The sequence below is a fragment of the Melopsittacus undulatus genome, chromosome 1, assembly GCF_012275295.1.
Source record: "Melopsittacus undulatus isolate bMelUnd1 chromosome 1, bMelUnd1.mat.Z, whole genome shotgun sequence".
Lineage (NCBI taxonomy): Eukaryota > Metazoa > Chordata > Aves > Psittaciformes > Psittaculidae > Melopsittacus > Melopsittacus undulatus.
Window position 1 is genome coordinate 132787777 of NC_047527.1, and position 13452 is coordinate 132801228.

Below are 13452 nucleotides of genomic sequence, written 5' to 3' on the forward strand. Positions count from 1 at the left end.
ACTTGCAGAGGGGACAGGAGGGGGGCAAATGCAGTAACTCACTTGCAGTGGCTTTCAACATCTCATTTTTCCTAAGGTACAATTTCAGGAAGAAAACTTAGCTCCATTCCTCTTTTACTGCTCCTTAAGGGCTCTCTCACCTGTACACTAAATGTGGTCCCCCAGCATGTTTAGGTACTTCCTCTATGTGTAATCAAGTCCCCCGACAGTCAATATAAGCATGAATTAATAAATAGATACTTGGGCCTAAGTATTTTCATGATCCAGCTCTACCCTGGCTCTTACTGCATTAATCCATGCACAAATGGCCTTAAAGCATAGGTGATTAACACTGCCCGAAAGCCGACGTACTTCTCCTGTACTTCACAGCAGTGGAGCATCTGAAGATGCAGTGTATCCTTTCACATTAACTAAGACTCCTACTAATCAGAAGCCCAATGGAGCAGTATTGTTGGAAATGCCACTTGATTAGACTGTGACTCAAGGAGAAAAGCCTTATTTATTATTAAAGTAAAAATACTCATTAAATTGTATTTTTCAGTAAACCTGAGACAAGCTGATCTCCATGGCTTTTTAGCTTGTTCTGTTAAAGTCTTAAGCAGCACAGTGAATACAGTGTTTCCCAATGCTGGTTGGAAAGAGCATACAGAGCCTTTTAACCTCCTTTTTATTTTAGCTAGTACAATGAAGAATGTTAAATTTACACATTTAGGGAAAAAGTGAACTAATATTCTTCGCCTTTCCCAAATTCTCACAAAACTTCAGTTTGGGGACAGTTTAGATTCCTTTTGGAGCTGCTCGTAGAGACCTTCTTTGAACAGGTACCAATATTCAGGATTTGGAGAGTGAGAGGTCACATAATGTAATGACTTCAGACAATCAGATCTGCAGTTACCGAGACATCAACATGTTTGTCAGTGCTTCACAGGACTTAAAGCACATAAAATCAATTCCAAGTCCAGAATCCCAAATAAACAAAACAGTTACCTTCACAGATGAGGGAGAAGGAAGCAGTTTTCCCCAAAGCCACTGAGATTTACATCAACAGAACACAGGAACCTACTGTTTCCAACCACTTTAAGAACATTAAAAGCAAAGCATAAATTGACCATGTTACACCATAACACAGTCTTAATAAATACAGCCAGCATCAGTATCACAGTCCTTTCCTACCTACCACTGGTCCTGCCCACCCCTTTGAATTTATTATTGAGCAGAGAAACAAAATGTGAAGGTGTTTGTTTGCTGTTGAAGTTAATTGGTGAGTCAGTATTCACCAGCAGGTGAGTCAGTACAAGAGCACTTCTATGCATGGTCCTAGCCCATGATGTTCCAGCAAACTTTCTGCAGAAATCAATAAGAGTTGTTTCTGTATAAGAAAGAGTTCAGTCAGGTACTGCGGGAATTGCAGAGTACAACACCTATTCTATTAGCAATAAATGAGCTCATTTACATTTTAATTCTGTGGAACAAGCCACTCTCAACAGGGCAGTTTGCTAGAGTTACTGCAGATGTACAGAAGTTATAATTTTCATCATAAATGCACATTACAACAAAAATCTCATCAGAGTAACCAGGGAACCAATAGGCAGATTAGAGAAACTGCCTGTCTGGGAGGTCCCTCCAGATCTTCATGAACACAGTCTCTTCCTATCTTGCAGTATGTTGTTGCATAGCTAAATACCACAAGAAATCTCATTAGTTAGAATGGAACTAAGTACAGAAGATAATGTACTTTTCATTGACCCTTTGAAATGATTTAATACCATACAGATGGAAATCACGCCAAAATATTTAAAGCCATAAATAATTTAACTGAACAAGCTTAAAAAAAAAAAAAAAGCCCACTACAGTAAGTACAGAATGCACTGGCTCTCCTCTCTATTATTTAGGTTTTCTTTTCTATGAATTGTGTAGTCCTTAAACTAAGAACCTGCCATCCCTGACTAGAACAGAGGATGGGAAGGCAAACTCCACTGTGTAGGTGCTGCAGTGCACCAAAACACCATTTCAATGCTTTTTCTTTCTCTCTTCACAAGACTGCAATCAGCACCAGATCAAAGTCTGTTTAGAGGATGAGGACATCAGTTTTACTCCATGCCTTTTAGATTCACTGTGATCTTAATATTGCTCATGAGAAAGACAGGTAACATTTGGCAAACAATCACAGCTCAGTAAAACAACTCAAACCCCTCAAACATTGAAAGACTTTGGAATACAGTCTTTATAAGAGATGATTTCTACAGCAACAATCACATGCTTATGGGTTGGTAGTGTTTACAAGAAACTGAAAGACAGTGTGCTGATTTTAAGTTGGCTGCTTTTAGGTAGGAAAGGAACATTAACCCAGGGCTTTCATTTCTGAGGAGTTAGGCCTAATTACTAAGTTGAAAGTTATTCTGAGGTAGATTTTCTTCACTATGTCTACCTGGGCTTCTATCACTTTACATAGAAACAATCATGGAAGACAAAATCAGGAAACTTCTACATCACTCTCACTCTCTTTCTGGCTCTGTGACCATTGGCATGATTGTTCTCATAATGGAAGAGCATCCCAGGAGAACCTATAGCTCTGTAGTGACAGCATTCCCAAAACAGGGTGGGAGATAGTTTTGCACAACATGAAGATCTAAGCCAAGGCCAAGCACAATCCAGATCACATCTCTTGGATCTCCAGAGGTGGCTTGCAACAAGAACTGCTACCTTCTTTCTTCAATCCCCTTCTCATCTGTGACTCCAATCCTTTGGTTTTCCTTAGAAACACTCAAGATGAAGTGAGTTACCTTAGGGCTGAGACTATTTGTTACACACAAGTGATTTCTTAAATGTTTTCTTCCAAGTTTCCCAGACAAAACCAAAACAAACTCCTCTCCCAAACCCCTTCTCCCCACCACCCAAAAAGAATCAGAGGGCTAAACCAGGATTATCCACTGATTCAGCACTGATTATACATTGAAAAACATGATGGCAGTCTGACCACTTGCAAGAAGCAGAGAATGGTGAAAAAGCTTGATGAAATATTTTCCTAGACTCAAAGTGTTATGTGTAAACAGAGAGTATGGATTTGGCAGCTTTACCCAAGCAAATCTTGTAAGTATGCTATTGTCAGAGGAAATCATGACCTGAAGTAAGTATTTTTAACATGATTTTACAGACCATGGTAAGAGCTGGGGCACCTCCAGAAGGAGACCTCATATCCACATGTGTATGCACGAGTACCGCTGTTATCTTCTCTAACCATACACTGAAACACGCCTTGTAGCAGAGAGGGAAAAGGAAGTCTGTAGCCTCCAGAGCAAGGAAAGAGTCAAAATGATTTCACTCATTCATGGCCCCCCCTCTGCTTATCATTATGCAGGAGGAGGGTGATCTATTGATACTGGGTGTAAAGGCAGCTTTCTTCTGATCCAGTGTTGCTTTTGTTAACAGCAGCAGCGCTGGAGAAAAAGAGCAGTCTCCCCTATGTGCATTGTTAGGGTTGGAGACAAAAGAATACCTGTTTTGAATCACTGACGACTATTACTGTAACAAAGTACAAGATAACATTTCGCCAGAGGATACAACAGATTCTGAGAGGAGCAACAATGAAACCAGACAACCTTTCCCTCATCTTATCAAACTGCTTGGAGTACTTAGTGAACAGTGGGGGGAAATAATAAGAAATAGAGAGCAAACACAGTTAATCTTCATACAAAGGCTTCTTGATAAATAATAAAATAGAGTGCTGACTGGCATGCTGGCCTTTGCCAACTCACATTGCTTAGAAGACAGGATATAAGACAGGCCTGAACAATTTTAAGATAAACAAATATATACACAAGACAGAAATGCTGCATGAATGAATTTCCTCATTCTCCTTTTTCAAACAGTTCAAGACACAATCAAAGCACTCTGAGGTTTGGTATGCTTTTTTGACACATTCCTTTACAGAAGCTTCATAACAGCCCACTATCAGCAGCTTTGGTGTCACTGTACGGTATGTAAATGGAATAGGCAGATCTTTGACATAAAAATAATAATCTCTGGTAAAATTACAGTACTATAGTGTATCATAGCATCAGAACTGTGGAAATATTAATACATGGATCTTTGACAGTACAATGTAAGATGTCACTTTGAGCAGTTATTATGCTAATAGCGGATACTTATTATAAAACAACATGAAAGAGGTAAGCTATGTGGGTGTAGAAAGCGATATTTAGTATTCATAAAATGTATTAAAAAGGAAGAAAAAGCAAGTGCTTCATACAGCATCTAATCCCACATTAGGCAGATGAGGAGTTCCCTGGCAGATGGGTGTCAGGGTACCCTGCGACTTGGATGAAGCAGCACGTTATCTCTCAAGGAAGCACACATGCCGATATAACTTAGGGCATCCTTTGAGCTTCTTTTTGTTATGCAGTGGGCCAAACTGAGACTGAAATCATGAAGGCAGGGGAAAAGTGACACTAGAGCTTTGAGGGTTAAGTATTAAAAATGCACATCAGGTCTACCAGGGTTTCATGCTCACTGACTTAAAAATAAAATAGATCTAAAATCAGAATGATACTAGAAAAGTGACACACCACAATGAAGAAAAGGTCTCAAACCAGATTACCTATACAAAGCAAGCAAACAAGCCAGCATCATGACTGGCTCCATTTAAGCTACAAGAAAGCTTCCATTTACATTATGGGGACAAAATAAAAAATCTAATGCTACGAAATGTTGTGTTTAAAGCCAAAGGAAATATTTACAAAGGGTTTGTAATATAAGGAGGAATCCAAAGAAAGAAAGTTGCTGTTGGCCTGATGGCTACACGGTAAATTTTGCTAGGGTTTATCTGCTCAGGAAAGGAGCAAGTTACAGCTATTCAATATTAACTCTCACCTGGGCCCTCTTCCACTGCACTAAAGCCCCCTTTTTCCACCTAATTTGAACTACAGAAGCACTTCAGGGATAGAACCACCCATTTGGCACAGCGCTCCTATACTCTTAAATTCAAATTCTAGCTGTGTTTTACAGAAACTCCTTTCATATAACCAAGGGACACACAGTGTGCTCACGGGCAACTAAAACCATTCTCACCCTTGCAAGTATACACTTCAGCCCCAAAGCACATGAACCAGGTTTGTAAAGACAGCATAAGATGCAACACTTCAGACAACAGCTATAAATAAAATCCTTACATGCACAAACATAATCCATTTCAAACAGGAATGTTGGTACTTAAGCTGAGTGGTTGGAAATACCTGTCTTTCAACATGAAGCCTTGAAAGAATAATATTTAGCTGCAATCTAAACCTTGGTGATTGCAACAGAACAACTAGAAGAAGCTGTGTGATTACTTATCACAGCTCCTAGCCTGAGAGAGTGAAACCTGCCACGTAAGTTGGCATGCAAGTATAAGGAGCCCCTTACCTCAAACAAATAATTCAAGGAATCATTTGAGCTTTGCTTACAGTTGCAAGGAATTTCTCATACATAGTTCTATGTACAGATGCATTTCCAGGACAACTGCTCTGACTGTGGAGTAGATCATAGATCTCTTTTTCTAATCACTTTAAACTGATAAGAACAGATACTACACTTGATCTTAGCCAAAAGGCCGAGAAGCAAGCAAGTCCAGAGGACAGCCACGAGGCTGAAAAGCAGGCTGAAGCACCTCCCATACAAAGACAGGCTGAAAAAACTGGTGTGTTCAAATTCCCGAAGCCTCACAATCTACAACTCCTGGGGCATGTCCATTGCAGAAAGAAAACATGTGTTTCCCCTACTTTCAATTCTGAATTTGATTACTGCCCAGCATACTAAGCACAAGATTTGGAGACTGGCAGTTTCTTCCAGTAGAAAGCAATACTGCAGTTATCATCAGTTATGCAGTTAGCAGTATATACAGTTAGACCTGGAGCAGGCTGAGAACATGACAAGAACAGAGGGCATATATGAGAGCACAGCGAGTTTTCCACTATACACAGCCTTTAGAGACACAGGCTTAGGAGAAAAAAAGCCTGAGGCACATTCCTGCTAACTCTCATGATCAAATTCCTACTTTTAAAGTATTTAGTTTTTTCCCCCTAATCCTTCAGTTCTAATAATGAAGGTATACTGTTACACTTGCAAATTTCCTTTAAAGAAAGGTGACGGGCAGAGCATAAGAAAAAGCATGAAAAGAAGATTCCTCCAGAAGCTAAAAAGAAGTCATTCATAAATCATTCATCAGTCCTAAGCCATACTCATTATTTGGATCCTGATTCATGATTTGAACTGGGAAGTCTAGCAGAAGTGCTGAATTTCCCTCCCCGACAGGTGAACATAACTCACTTTACTCTGAGTGCTAGGGAGCCCTGGAAGTTTTCTTGGCATTTTAAGATAAACCATCACGTCGGGCTCTAACAGTTTCCTCTTCCCTTCTAATACCAAAGCCTCAATTAGACCATGATTAAAGAGGCTGTACTTACTAGCAGAAGGTACAGGTTGTCACTTTTATTACAGGTCACGAATGTGTTTCTCTGTGTGCTCTATACTTCAGAGTTTAATGTGGAAATAGAGTTTACTAAAAGGCAAATCAGATTTGCTAAACAACAGGATTCAGTCTTGATTATCAATTAAACAGACATAAAACCATTGAAACAGATGGTTTCTGCCAGTCAACAGAAGTCTTAAGGGAAAGAGAATTCACATTCATTCACAGAAATATCTTATGCAAAACTAAAACAAATCCAAGAGAAGGTGCACCTCACATGATGCTTTAAACCCTTCTTTGCCTGAGAAGTTAAAAAAGAAAACCTGTATAATGCAAAATATTGGTTAAGCAATAGAATTCTGCAGCTCCTTTTCCTTGGTGAATTTCTTTCTTACAATTCAGGGTACTAATCAGCTTCTACAAAAATATGATGCAAAGTTATTAGGTATTGTTGCTGCTTGAGAATGCCAGATTAAGTGTCTCAGTCACTGCACAGAGTATGTCTACATACACACACAAGTAGCTTCAGCCCCACAAGACTACCAAAGGTAAATGCAGACATTAGAGTCCTCACCCCATTTTCACAGAGGCTCAGCTCCATTTATTCTCCTTTACTTTTCACAGTTTCCCTCTGCCTTTCTCACACTTCAGCTTCTGCGCAGGTTCAAACAGATACCTATTTTTTAATTGCCAAAGAAAACGTTGCTTTCTCCTGCACAGTTCATCGTGTGGTTTCCTCACAAAGATGACACTGTCCCATAGTGTTTAACGGGCAACATTCAGTTTTGGATCAGTAACAAACTGAAAGTCTGGTAAGGAGCACTTTCCCAATTTAGAAATGGAGCTTTAGAACACTGAAATACTGCAAGAAGCTCCACTGCTTGCCCTTCCATTAATTTTGTTACTTACTGTGTTGGATTCTCATCAGCAATTCTAAATTGTCGTACGATGAGCTCTGCCATCAGATATTCTCTACAGATCTAGTTGGCAACAGTGGTGTAGTTTCTAAATTTTGGTAAGCTTCTGATTATTTAGTTTGTGATTACCTCAGAGTAAAGATCTTCTTACATTTTGGAAAGCCCCACTAAATAGTGGGCACTGCTACAGATAAATAATATACTATAATAAGGATTCTTATGATGGTAATGTATGATGCACAACCATTTTCCAGATGCTACAGAACTAATTGTGCTGCCAACTGAAGGAGCCAAATCCAAAACAGATTCGTAAGAGGAATTACTTTTGAATCAAACTCATCACTGAGAAATGTTTCAGTCCTACAAACATAGCACAGCCTTCACATTAGCATAATCTTCATAAAATTAATGAAATGTAGTCTGCCCTAATACAGCTGTAAAACCAAAGTAACTCCCACACAGGAGACCCAAATCAATCTGAGTCAGAACTGATGTAAACGAGAGCCAGGATTAAGAATATTTTCCATCAGCACAAAAAGAGATCTCCTAACACAGTGATGTGACACCACTGCAAAGCGGCCTCTGCATAGAACAAGAACTTCCTGACACAGACTCCACTCTGACCTAGTAAAACAATGTAGGGGCACGACTCTGTTAGTGGAGCTGCATCAACACCCAAAAATCCTTTATGCCCCCAAGTCTTACAGCAGAACTGGCCTTGTCGGTTTATCCGTAGGGTAAAATATTTCTCCATGTAAAGAACCATGTTCCTTCCGAAGTTTTAAAGAACTGGGTAAGTAGGGTGTACAGCTCTGAGAGCAAGAAAGTTGACTAGAACATGTAGTTTAACTCTACTGAAACAAAAGGTAAAGTACTTCACACAGATACACGATACTAATAAAAACACTAAGAGGAAATTTTACATCACATCCTCTCTTAGTCATCACTTTAGCTAATCTTTAGCATTTTAGTCTTTTTAATCCTCCTTCATAAATCAATACCTGAAGCTCCCAATTATTTTAGTAGCAGGCTTTCCAAGTTGTATCATGTAAAGAAAATTAATGACCTTTAAAAGAGAGAGTTTACTGATACAAAAATTAATTGCTATCATAGCATAGAACTGTTAAGCAGGCCCACTAAGTGTTTTACTCAAGCACTTAATTCCAGAAAAGGTAAGACTTTACTCAAATCCTTGGATAACAAATGGTCAAATACAAGGAAGTTCCTATCAGAGAAATAACCTACTCAGGTCTATTTGCCATGTACTGCAAACAAGGTAACCATATACATCATTAAGTTCTGAATACTATTATGATCATATGGATAAACCTGATTGCAATTACAGTGCCTTAGGCAGAAGATGTCATTTTAAGTAGAGAATCACTGCTCTGGACAAGATTTATAAATTATTCTCATTGATTATCATTTCCAATTAGAGGAAATAAAAGCATTAAATGCCTACTTTGAAGCTAGAAATGACCTTTCAACTAGACTTTTTCCCTAACAGATGAGGGTTAAATTTACTGTGACAGCACCTAACTACGTTTGGTATGGCCTGCGATTTGATGGTACTGGTATCACATCAGCAGCAGGCTGAGTTGGTAAAACCATTACGTGCAGTGGTTGTACCTGAAGTATGCTTGTTAGTATCCTAGGGAGATGGGAAATGTAGGCATTTTCCAATTACCTATTTTACATTTCAGTAGCTAAAAAATTACACAGATCTATACTATTACCTGCAAGGGGATTTTTCACAGGAACACACATTTTCCTCTTTTGCATGTTTTTTTCTGCTTAATGGATGTCAACTTTATTAATTTCAGCTCCAAAATGTTAGCATTTTCAATAACCAATAACCATGAGTAAGCAAATCATAGGTAACATCCTCCTCTCCAAACAAAGAAAATGTAGCATTTCTAGCATAGTATTGCCTCCTTAAGTTAGCACAGCCCTATGAAATTGCATATATAAAAGGTGTAGTGAGTGATTTTTTTTTACTAATCCTGTGTAACTCATTTTGCAAGTGTCAAAAAGAAATACAGCTCAGCCGCTGAACAAGGAATGGAAATTATTTACTTTACAATCCAGACTTCTCTATTTACATAAAAATAACCTTGCTAGAGCAGAAATTTTAGGCTAACACATAAAATTAATGGAGTCCAATTGCATATTATTCTAAATGGGTGATTTTATAGCCATCATAACGTTAGATCTAAACACAAGACATACACTCATATTTACAATATATTTCAGCACACAAACAATATGTCAAAAGCTGCAACATGCATGCATCAGAAAAGGGTTTCTAAAACTACCACCTCTGAAACCTGTAATACATGCACAAAAGCCTTATTTCAGTATTAATGTTACTTATCCCAGAATTAGGATTGATATTCCCATAAGAAAGACTGACAGAAACTTCTTGGCTGCAGAATGAGCCATGTATCACATTTGTTTTATCTGTTTGCTGACATTTTTTTAGTGTTCCTTTTACTGGCACGGTTTTGTTTTATATTGGTTTTACTAGCGTCCTAGCACTCATCACTGCTTGTTACTTAGACCTGTCTACAGTCCGTCCATGAAAGAAATGAATCATTACAGCTTTTAGATACAAAGCCTTTTTAACGCAAGCTGTAAGGCTCATGCTTCCATTCTCAGAATCACCCAGCACAGGGGCTCTTCCATTAGACTGCGCTATCAGCCAGGAGTCCTCTGGAGAGCTCTGCTTCCAGCGGGAAGAGCCATAAACATGAGCCGCAGTGGATGCCAGCATGTAAGAGAATTGCATTGGCGAAACTCTTCAATGAAAGAAGTAGCTCCCCAGTGCAGCTGGCAAGCTGTTCTCAGACTCCCCTCTGAAGGCAGCTGCAAGACAGCAGTTCATGTTCACTAGGAATTACTTTCTATTTGCCTTCATTTTCCTTTAGACTGAAGCAATATTTTAACAAATAGAATCAACTTTTTAAAGCTGCCATCACCATATAGCTAGACACTCTGCAGGCTGCTCCTCTGAGGCTGAGGAAACCTGGTATTTGTGCTAGCAGTAGCCATGCGCCTGCGGAATCTCATTTCTTCCAAGCAGCTGCTGGAGAAGATCCATGCACCTTCCCAGCAGCCATACTGCTGTGGGCTGGGAAACCAGAGCTTCCAGCCCTTTAGTCCAGAGCTAGATACTTTCTGAAGTATCTAGGCTGTTTGCTGAGGACTTAAGAGGTGAGCACCATTTAGTGCTGGGACTTCCACACTTTTCAAAGCCTTGGCTCCCCACCACCAAGTGTGGAAGTGCAAGGCTTTTCTGCAAAGAATATCTTCAAACAGTAGGCTCCCCTTCAGACTGCTGTGAGCCCAGAAGCAAATGTGAGAAACTGTCTTTGATTTCCTGAAATCAGATCAAACCTGAAGTGTTTCCAATGAAATATTTTTAACAAATCTTTTGACCAGCTCTCCTTTCCCATCGACCCATCAACCCTATCTCCACTTTGACAGGTCTGATGAAGCTCTGTCCTCAGAGATCCACAAAGGACTAGAAGAAATGAAAGGGAGGAGAAGAAAGTAGTAGGGAAAATGCAGACTTTTGACTCTCTCTTGTCCAATGCCTGACTCTCATTTATGTTAATGAAGAGCAATGGAATAATAACAAAACTGGGGAAAAAACACAAACATATCCTCTGTACACTGATGATACTTCTCAGCCTTTGAATGTGACTGGCTCATTGTAAACAGCCTCTGACACTGGGAGTACACAGTTCATGAGAGACAGTTTGCATACCTGGTACACAAACCAGATCACGATAATGAGCAATGGCAGATTTGCATGTCAGGTCTTTGCAATACAGTACAACTAGTCTACTGATACTATAGGCATGACTAAGGACAGTGGGATGTGCAGGTAGATGATAGGGACAAAATGAATGATTAAATGGCCTGAGACAACTTATAACCTCATTCCATCATAAACAGCAAACTGTGAGAACCTGTGTGTGGATCAAACAACCTGCTGGGGTTAGCTGAGCAAGTGAGGCAAAGGAAATAGCGAAAGTGGCTATCTTGGGCTGCCACAATGTGCAGTCTGCAGCAGCAACACAGAAGATCCAGGTAGCAGCTGGGTCCAAGATCAACCTAGCTGCCTACCTGGGGAGATGATTAGGCTTCTCCCACAGATAACAAAGCAGCAGCTGCTGACTAAGGAGAGCCAAGAGACAGTACAGACACCCTCAGTGTCTGCTGCAGAGCAGTAAGCAATAAAAAGGCAAGAACTCAAATGAAAAAGAAGTCACTTTCCAGACCTCTCTTCTGTGCAGCACATAGCTCTCCAGGCAGAACTGAGACCAGTCCAGAAGTGCTGGCTAACTCCACGCTGCAATCATTCCCATTGCCTCTACAAATCCAACTCAGGAGTCCTATTCCAGGCTCTCCTGCCGTGGTCATCAAAATATAGCCCCATTTAAACTCTCAAAACTGTGTCCAAGAGGTGTCTTTGTATGACTAAGAGATAGAGTCACCAGGGTGAGACAGCAGGATGAGAACAGGTCATCTTCATTTTCCTGCTATGTCTGCATTGCTTCTCTATGGCTATTTACAAAGGGAAATGGCCAGTTCACTTGATTAGCAGTTACAGACATTAACAAACCACTTTGTCCTATGATGTACTTCCTTTCCCCAGGACCAAGCATTAAGCAACACTGAAAGTTTTCCAGGCCTGTTGTATTTAATATTCTGGTAACCACACAAAGGAACTTTCTATCATCCAAGTGTGTGGGAGAGACAATCACCTTTACAGACAAATCTGTGGCATTTGCACCTTAGAAGTACTGGAAATAAGTGATTCAAACTCCTAATGAGACTGCAGCAGAGCTTGCTGTACCTTTTAAAGCATAACAACACATATGAGCTTTTGGAAGGAAACAAGAACCGTGGTAATCTGTATAGGAACATGAAATTGCTACTGGAGATCTACACAGCCAGAATCCTGCAACCAAAAGACTTCATAACCATCTTTGTATAGGAAAGATATGGGAAAAGAGTCCTTTTGATGTCATTAACAGCAGAGCAGCTTGAACCAAGCAGGCATTTACCTTTTCAGCCATTCTTTTCTGCTTTTTAATCCCTGCCATTGCAATTGGATACCTCTGTTATCTACTTAAACAGGTAGAGTACCCACATGAGTGCTGATCTTTCAGAGCATCAGCACGCTCTTGCACCACTGAGCTGCAGAGGTCTTTCCTTCTCCTTCACTTAAGCCTCCCCTTTCAGTTAAGTCAAGCCTAAACCCACCCTGCATGTAGCTCTATTCCTCTGGAGTCCTGTTAGACTCTTGCCCTCAGAGATATCCAGCAACAATGAGCTCCATCTGGAATTAGTTCACTGCATGGCAGAGCATTTCTTTGTGCTTACTTTTGACTTTGCCACTTTTAAGCTTCTGTGAATGCTCCTTGTTCTTCCCTGATGGTAGAATAGTATTTCTTGCTCTGTAAAGCCTACGCCTTTATTGTCTGTAACCTTTCATCATCTCACTTCTGATTCATCTGATTCATTTCCTCTCCAAGGTAAACAGTCCCAATCTTCTCAATCTTGTACTATATGAAAGTTTTTCCTTCTCTGTTTAAAAACTGATTTAGGTAAACAGTTAAAAATGTACTCTGTTAGCTTAGCTTATAACTATAAATTACCCATGCATATTAAATTTGTATTAGCTAGGTTTAACTGAATTAAGTGTATCCACACAGGATTTTTCACCAAATTCCTAAAGTCAGGTTAAAATCATACCTTTTGTTATAGCAGAGCAAATAAAAGCATACTTAGGCCAGAGCCAGTTTCTGATCCACAAGGACTTCTAAGAAGAATTCAGACAGTGCTTTGGAAAAGGGTATATTTCAGCAGAGCGCTCAGAGATAGTAATCTCCATTATCCTGAAATTCATGAAGCCCCATGTGTAGCAGGAGTAATTCTTCTGGAATATTTTCCATCAGCAACACAGGGATTTGTTACAGAATTAACTTAACATGTTTTATCTTGATAGCACCTCCATTTACTGGAGATAGTTTATTGCCTAGGCAAGTCAAACTGCTATTAAACCATGGATTTTAATTC

The 13452-nt window shown here is 39.7% G+C and overlaps 1 protein-coding gene and 1 pseudogene across 1 annotated transcript in view; both read right to left on the reverse strand.

Moving 5' to 3' along the window:
* Nucleotides 1–13452, reverse strand: part of RBMS3 (RNA binding motif single stranded interacting protein 3) — a 707098-nt gene that overhangs the window by 676623 nt on the left and 17023 nt on the right. The window lies entirely within an intron of this gene.
* On the reverse strand, nucleotides 5448–5599 carry LOC115947168 (uncharacterized; annotated as a pseudogene).